Genomic DNA, 9226 nt, shown 5'->3' on the forward strand with positions numbered 1-9226 from the left:
CACTGCCTAGCCCATGTGAACTATTTAAGTCTTCACTCACTGTTGGTCTTTGTGCTTTTGAGTGGTGGCAAATAGGTTCTTATAAAGGAACAGGATTGTGCACCAGAGTAATTTGAAAAGTTAAGTAGAAGCCAAAGATAGAAACTTCAGTGTATTGACTGTGGATGTGTTTTAATGAGGACATGTATATAAGGTCCTGACTCTGGGAAGCTTTGCTGAGACCAGATAAGCAGGTGAAAGAAAAAATAAAGACCATAAACTCTCCTGGGTGTGGAGCATTGCCTGTAGGCAAGCAGAGGAGAGAGTGTTCATGCCCCTGGGGAAGGAAAGGTTTGAATGAAATACGAGGCTCTCCCAGTCCTGTGAGATGCTTTAGAAAGTCCAACAGGTAGTAAAGCTGAAAACTTCCAGACATCTAGACGATGGTAAGTAAGGCAAGAGCAAACAGACAAATTACATTTGCTTTTGCTGTTTACCCCAGCCCCAAATTTATAATTTAACATAAATGAGAAAGTTTGTCAGTGGCAAAAACAGAGAGAAAATGCTAGACTGAATCCCAAGACTCATTCTTTTAAAAATATCTGATCTAGAGTATTTCAGAGACAAAGTTGAAAATTGATATAATCTATTAAAACCTGTTTGTCTGAGAACTGAACTGTCTGAAGAGCACTCTGTCTTTTCTCAACATACTCCCCACATAGAGAAGTGCTGGTCATTCCTGCAGTCAAGCTGTGTGCTGGTCATTTCTGCAGTCATGCTGTGTGCTGCCCTGCTTTGAGTAGCTAGCCAATATTCTGTGGAGTTTATTTACTCTAAGCACCTGCCTAGCTCTGTTTTGGCTTCAGATGTGTGATCGCCTGCTGCACCTCTCACCATGCATGGCAATCTGACCTTTCTTCTCTAACTCATTTACTACCCCGTTTCTTTCTTCTCCCAACTTTATCTGAATTAAGTCCTACGTCCCGTGGTTATCTCTGTGTTTGCTATAAACAATTTGCAAAATACACATGATCCTACCCTCACTCTGTCTAACTTGCCAGCTTCAACTTCTGGTGGTTTCTGGTTCTCCTAACCTACTTTAAAAGCCAACTCGAGTTATGAACACAGACGTTTTCTAAGAAAATGGAATTGCAGGGACTACCTTTTTTTTTTTTTTCTGTGTAACAGTCATTGTAGAATTGCATCACTCAGAACGGTTAAATGTAATGTACAGTTCTTGGTAACATGGAAGGTACAGTGTGCTTTCTGTCTAGGATCAGGTTTCCGGGAAGGGAAGGGCTCTCTGCACCTTCTGAGCTCCTGCCCAGTCACCTCAGAATGAAACACAGTCAGAGCTGTATGTAGTGGTGGCCATTCCTATTTCCAGCACTCAGAGGGCAGAGGATGATGGCTCTCTATGAGTGAAACGCCAGTGCGGTCTACACACTGGGACACCATCTCCAACAAACAAAAAAGTAAATAAAATATTTGCAGCAAGTAGAGGATCAATCAAATAACGCCTATGCTATTATAGTCAACCTCTGTCCAAGGAGTGGAGTTCTATAACATCATTCTGTCCCAAATGATGGAGTCTGCTCTGTCTGGATAACTATAATAGTATTATTTATATCAGATAAGTTTTAATATATTTAATTTTTAAGTCAGACTTAGACTTGCAAGAAGGTAGTGAGTGAAAAGTTGAGAGAGTTCCCATGTGTTCAGTCACCATTGGTGGGCAGCCTCCCCCATTACCAGCATCCTGCCTCACAGTGGTGTAGGACACGCTATCATCACTCCAAGTCCAGAGTTCATACTACCATACATTCACACTTGCTGTTCCACATTCTATGGCTTTGACAAATTCATAATTATGGACAATCAGCATTGTAGCATTGCACAAAATGGTTTCACTACTCTAAAAGTCCTAGGTTCCATCTCATTGATTTTTGCATCCTGCCTAAGCCCTAACCTTTACTGTACCCTAGTATTGCCTCTATCACAATGTCATATTGCTCTGTGTGTGTGTGTTTGTGTGTGTGTGCAAAACCTTTTCATATTGTCTCATTTCATCTAGTAATATGCTGTTAAGTCTTCCCCCGTATTTTTCCTACCCAATAAAAATAGCTGTTCACTTTATCTCTAAATAAAATATGTCTATCATCATTTGTCTATTCATTCACTTGCTGAAGGTTACTGTACTCTCTTCAGTGTTTTCCACTTCTGAACCAAACTCCTCAAACATATGCATGTGTGCATACTTGTGCAAGTGTGTGGAGGGCATGACTTTCAACTGATTTAAAACACAGCAAGTAACAAGTTGTTGGATTTTATGCTAAGACTGTATCTAGTTTAGCAAGAAGCTGCTAGACTCCTCCAATGTAGCTGTGCTATTCTGAATGGCCACCAGGAGTCAATAAAGGTTTCTGTTGCTCTAATTCACTGCCTGAAGATGTTTTGGGTCAGTGTTTGGGGATTGTACCTCCGTGTGTGTGGGAGGGTGAAGGGTTTAAAGGCAATTGTGAAATATTGAGTGTTTTCTATTAATCTCTTCTTGGGGGATGTGTTTTTCATCCTCTTGAATACCAAATTGTATTCTCACTATTGAGTTCTATGGGTTCTCAGAATAGATTTCAACTTGTAACTGACTTTTTCCTTTTTTTTTTTTTTTTTTTTTTTTTTTTTTAGGAACAGGTTCTTACTATATAGCCCAGGCACGGCTCAACATTTAAATCCTCCTGGTTCTGTCTACACATGCTATAAGTATAGATGTGCACACCGATATTTATCTGCATTGTTGTTCTCTTGACAGTGTCTTATAAACATCAGAAAGATTCAATTTTACATCACTCAACATCGGTTCATAAATGCACTTGGGCACATGGAGTCGTGACATCAGGATTAAAATAACGGACAGATGAGAATACCCAGAGCAAGGCAGCCAGGGCAATGGCTCTTCTGCTCTCAACTCCCACCCCAAATCTGCCCTTCTCGTTTTCAGTCAAGTCTTAAAGAAGACTGAGAAGGGGGTGGGGGAAAGACAGCCTGGGTGGAGACAGGAAGGAAGTGCTGCTCAAGTTTTCCATCTGCTCCCAAGGGCAAACCTCTCACCACTGAGCCAATAAGAAAAGCATTCTCAAACCTGTAAGAAAAAGAGCCAGTACTAGCTTCCATATATGCACCTAAAATAGCCTGGGCAATCCTCCTTCACATCTCTAAGGAAAGAAAAAGACTTGGAAAGGAGAGCCCTGAGCTAATCACACGCTGTATCCCAGACTGTGTACACACCACTATCTTCCACCCAAAAGCTTGTGTTTGACTCACAGTTTTGGAGTGGATACCTTTAAATGGGCTGAGATTGAAACTTTCATAAAACTGAATTGTGTTGTGTTTCTGTTTACTATAGAAAGACAACACCTCAAGGATCTGCCAAAAGAAAAGATAAACTTGGCAAAGTTTAAGTGATTAGAAGAGAAAATGTTACTTCTAATACCTGTGCTCCTGGCAAGTTGACTATATAGTAAACTCATTAATAAAAGTAGAAACATCATGAGCTGAAGAATCACAAGAAAGACTGGAATTAGTCCCTTGGCTATTAACATGACATTTAGACAACAAGATGAAGCAGAAACTCTAAATCAAAGATCAAGCTATGAAGATTTGACGATGACAGGACTCAGAAACGCAGAGTCACAAGAGTGAAAACAGGTTATAGAATAGGAGAGCAATGGATTTAAATTTTGACTCTAATTTGAGGTAGAGAGGAATAATATATATATATATATATATATATATATATATATATATATATATATATATATATAATGTACAAACACATTCAAACGAGTACAATAATATGACTCATAGAACAGCAAAGCTCTGGCAAACCCTAATGATGTCCAGCCCTAAGGCAGGCTTCTAATTTTCAAGGCAGGGTTTGACATAAGGAAATGTGCTACCTAGGAAGTCCATAGCTTTGCATCTAACAGGCAATGGGCCTGGGTTAGAAAGATGTAAGGAGTAGGAACACAAGGTGGTTGAAGAACACCACCAAGATTTTCAAATGCTTTCAGAAATATTATAAACTTAAGAACACAGCATGGCATAATTACATACACTTGTTTTTAACTGATGAAGTTAACTGAGGCAAAGAGAAATGGGACTGTCTTGCTTATCAGTCACTGCAAACTATACACAGAGCATCAAACCTAGATAGAATTCCTATTGTACTGCCTTTTCATTATATTTTAGGGTTCTCTAAAAATCATTTGCGGCAAATTAATGGTACATTAAAATTATTCATCTAAAATACTTAAATATTTTCTAGCTGTGTGATACTTCATAATTCATGTAGAAACTGCCAGAGCAGTACCTCCTAGTGGGGTCATTCCTGCACTGTAACCCAGCACACGACAGGGGTTCAAAATGGCAGCTACTGTAGAATCCCTTTTCTTTCTTCATTACACTCAATGATTTTGTGAAAATGAGAATATACTAAGAGAACTATATTTAAGTTAAAAGTTTTGTTTGTGGGGAAAGAAACTAAAAAATAATAATTCAAGCAAAATTTCTTAAACTAGCTAGCTAGTAGTTCAAGAACTATTCGGTCAATGGGAAAACATAAGCTAAGATATTGAATATTACCAAATATGCCAAGTTGCAGTAAATGGAGAGTGGAAGAGAAGACCAAAAATTAGTCTTGAGTGATGAGAAACTGTGACAATATGGCCCTTCACCCCACTATCCTTCGGGTTCTGCACGTATCAGTTTCTTAATGTTCTTATCAGGTCATATGAGTTCCCCCAATTCCATTTTTGTCTTTAAGAAGAGAACATGAGATGTATCAGTGTTGTTTGTTTTATTTTGTTTTATTTCTAGAGCTGCGATTTGCAGAGAGTTCATGGGACTGGTTGCTTGGGAGCTGACCAGCTGACTCCATAGACCCTACCATGCAAGCATGTCTATAGTACTTAACTTGATCCCTGGACCTTCTTCTTTACTTTACACGTTTCTCTCCATCCATCGCTGCCATTATTGGTAAGTGGTAGGTGTGAACAAATCACAGAATCAGATGCACTACACTTTCTTCTCTTTTAGTGGTTCTCATAATGATCTTCCCGAGGAAAATCAATTGAACTATTGACTGACACGCCATTGTGGGATCAATTATAATTGTAATTACTGGTCCTGTCTCGGTTACTCACTATTAGAGAAAAACCTACATAGTGGTGAGAAAATTTGCCTCCTATCTAAATCATGGTTTGTAGTATATCTAACCCAGGGCAAGTGTGCTGAGCAAGCATGCCAACAGTGAGCTACATCCCCAGGGCTATCCTTATCCACTGTCCAGTGTAAGACCTACCAGCACACATTGACCTTTGACCCTCATGACCTAAGACCCAGTCCCCTAGTTATTGTTACCATCCTATCTATGACATTTTCCTGCCATACAGGGTACACCTGACATTCCTCCTCTAACATTGGATGGCTAGAGAACCTGTAAAACTTTCTTTCAAAGGAAGGCTGTCTAACTGAGTGTGTGGTAGATCATCCCAGTTCTCTGGCAACAGAAGGATCAGCAAGGGCAGACCAGCCTATACTACAGAAGGAGAGTCTAATCTCAGACAAACGAAACTAAACTGAAGAGCCTAGGAAGAGAGCTCAGTGTATAAGTTAATCATTGCGCAAGTATGACGATCTGAGTTGTGATCCCAATAATTATATAAAATCTGGGTGTGGCAAGGCAGGACTGTAGCCCTAGTGCCGGGGCACAGACACAGGTAGATCCCTAGAGCTCACTGACTCTAGGGAAGCCTATCCAAAATGAAAGGCTCCGTATTCAGTTCAAGACCCTGTCTCAAAAATAATTAAGTGGAAAAGTCCTTGAGAAAGACATTCCCACATAAACCTTTTGCCTCCATGTGTTTCTATATATGTAAGCACATCCAGACACACGTGTATGTTCATGTGTACACACACACATACACACACACACAGAGAGAGAAAGACAGAGACAGAGACAGAGGCAGAGAGACAGAGAGAGACTACAATGAAAAAGAGGCACATTCTCTCTAATGTCTGTAACCATTACAAAATATTCTCTGAGTCATAAACCCTCCAACTCAGATTTGAAGACTCCGAATTACCAGGACAGAGATCTCAGGCCTATGCTTATTTAAATGCTCTCCTGGAGCCTATGTGCATCAAAGTATGAGATCCACTGTGTTGTGCCATTCTTCTAAGACACCAAAGAGTACTTAACAAAGGCTCCCTGGACACAATGGTCTGACCCCTGGTGCTCTAACCCTAAAGTGTAATGCAGACACAACAAGGTTTAAGAGAATACTTTGAGTCTGGCTCAAAGCTCATCTTTTTGCTGGTGTCTTGATTGTCAGTCGTTCCTGCCTGAGCTCTGACCACCTCAGTCAGAAATTCACCAACTTGTTCTACTAGCAGCCACAGAAGTGATGGTCTGTCAACTAAAATGTTTAGTTATCTGTTCCTTGCAGATGATACAGAGCTGAAAGGACAAGAAGTGTCCAATTTACACACACACATGTACACGTGCAAATATACACACAGTAAAGAAGTGTCCAATTTACACACACACACATGTACATGTGCACATATACACACAGTAAATTCCCACTAATGGCCTTGTGCTGTCTAAATCATCAGAATGCCATGTTTGACTTCCAGTATGTAGTCAGTTTAAACGTGACTTCGTATCTACTTTCTAGACCTGTCTCTTGTCTTTGCCCTTCTCCTTGCAATGATGCTACACTCTCAGGTTCATTAAACGTTTCTGATAGTGGTAAAAATGTATCTACATGTCATAAGTTCAGCATTCCCCTGATGGAAAATAAATCCACCAGCAAATACACTGACCTATGCTATTATCTATATGTGTGTGTTCATATATATAAACAGATCTTCAAACAAAGTGTAGAAGTCCAAAAGTATTTAGAAAAGAAACCCCAAAGGTCTAATAACCTTCCTCCCTAAACACACAAGTGAAAGAAATCCAAGCAATAATTCATTTATTTTAATATATGACAGTTGGTTAAAGTGTGTTCCCTTTCTTCCCTACCTCAAATCAGCTAGAATGATGCATGGTTAAAAATCGATACCCCCTTTTCACACTGAGACTTACCATAGGACTGTAGCTGGCAAATGTCAGCAAGAACATCCCCTGCTATCTAAGCCAGAGCAAGCGAGGTCTTGCCTGCTCTACTCATGGGAGTTCACAGCCCCCTGCAAGGCCACGAGACACTTACAGACAGAAAAGGAAGCACAGTGTGGCCCTAGCTCATTCTAAGCACCTCATTTTACTTAAAGGATCTGCCATCTATTTCTTCCAAACAGGGACTGAAAGTTACACACACACACACACACACACACATATATATATATATATAATTCAATTCCTCATGTGTGAATTCACAGCCCTATCCAAAAAGGAAATTCATTCACTGGTGAACCACGGGGAGAGGGAAGAAAGCATTTTGTATCTGGAGCCCCTCCCAAAGAGGTGTTGTCCTTAAGGCTTGCTTTCATGTGGACTATGAGCTTTTGGAAAACCTAAAGCCGAGCATTATCCTCGTTTTTGTTTTTTTTTTTTTTTTCATTTTGGATATATAATGAAAGCATCCGAGATAGAAGGAAGTTTCTGTCTATAATTTTTGTTTGAAAATCTAAAGACCCCTGCTTCTAGTTAACTTCCCAGCATTCACTGCTTCTAGTTAACTTCCCAGCATTCAGTTATAGCCACGCATAGCTGGGTTTTTCTTTGAAGCAGAGCGAGCATCAATTTTTTTGTGGTCTATCGCTTTAACAGAATACCATGTTGGGTTTTGCCCACATGACATTCATTTTGAGTCCCTAGAAACAGTTTTGAGACAGCAAATGTGCCACATGGACAGCAGCTATGGTATAAATATGTATTATGGAAAATTTCCACCCACACAGAAAACCTCACGGTGTGCGTTAGAAAACAAGTGACTTTGGTGCAAAAAATAGGCGTTGTTGCTACCTTTAAAGCAAGCTCTTCCACGGGAGTCATTCGATTTATCTGCAGCCTGTTACTGTATTACTTTGAAAGCTTTACTGTGTGTGATTAGCTGAAAGTTAATCTGCTGTAACCTGCAAACTAAAAACTCTTGCTTGGTTTCACTCTGGTGGACACCCATTCTCCACTGAAACCACAGCATGTGTTCTTCAGACCAGTGTCTGCCTGTTTATTCACCACATTCCTAAACCTAATGACAGTGTGTTTGGAGACAATGACAAACAGGTTAGAAACCAGCCCAGCATACGCTGACTGCATGTGGACCCGAACACTGCTGTTTGCAATCATGGAACATGAAAAAGAAAAAAAAAGTACAAGAAAAGAAATCATAACAGATATAAGTCTTACCTATCTAAGGGAAATCTGTCTTATGAGTACTTAATAACAGGACTATAGCCCGACACTAGTCAAACTACGTGTATAATCCCCTTAAAAATCCATAAACCTAACTTCATCATGTACTCCAGACTGTCTATACACCTCTCTACTCCCATTAGAATAGAGTTTGATGCTGCCTCTTTGACGAACGGATGCCCCATAATTTCCCCCATGGCTGACCAGGTTCCTGAACCCTTCTTGACATGAAATGCTCTAAGAAGCATTAAAACAGACTCTATTGTTACTTTCCCAGACTTTCCCTGGAGTCTGTAAAGATATCTGTTCAAAGTTTGTTCCGTTCCCAGCCCATCCCTACCTGTGTTGAAGCAGGCTAGAGGAGGCAGAATCGACTGGACTAATGGCAGAGCTGAGCCTTGCAAGGAGGGAGGGCACAGCCCTGGCAGCTGAAGGACAGAAGCTGGAAGAATTTATGTACCTTGGCAAGTATGCCACAGTGCCAACAAAAACAGTCTCTTTTTTTTCTAAGTAATTCAAAGCACTTTGTAAACATTAACTCATGAGGCTAAGTAGTCATGAGGTAACTGTTACTTGAATACACCCTTAAGATAACGATGGCAAGCCAAATCGTTAAAAAGGCCACACTATTGTTTCCATACTTCTTAGTATTTACTGAGCACCTACTGTGTGCAGTGCTGAAGTGAAATGGACCCCTGTGGGGCTTTCACATAACTCCTGGTTATTTTGCTTTTCGGAGTGAGTCACTTAGTACCAAGCTACAACTGCTTATTACATTTATTTCCATTTTATTTTGGCCAAGTTGTTCCATGCAATATGCTCCATTCT

General features: G+C 40.2%; 1 protein-coding gene across 1 annotated transcript in view; it reads right to left on the bottom strand.

Moving 5' to 3' along the window:
• Cytip (cytohesin 1 interacting protein) overlaps positions 1–8842 on the bottom strand; it is a 66411-nt gene extending 57569 nt beyond the window's left edge. Inside the window, exon 1 of the mRNA XM_006498012.4 lies at positions 8739–8842. The gene's annotated coding sequence lies outside the window, so the exon portion shown is untranslated. The remainder of the gene's footprint in view (positions 1–8738) is intronic.
• Between the last annotated feature and the right edge of the window lie 384 nt (positions 8843–9226).

Source organism: Mus musculus, chromosome 2, assembly GCF_000001635.26.
Source record: "Mus musculus strain C57BL/6J chromosome 2, GRCm38.p6 C57BL/6J".
Taxonomy (NCBI): Eukaryota; Metazoa; Chordata; class Mammalia; order Rodentia; family Muridae; genus Mus; species Mus musculus.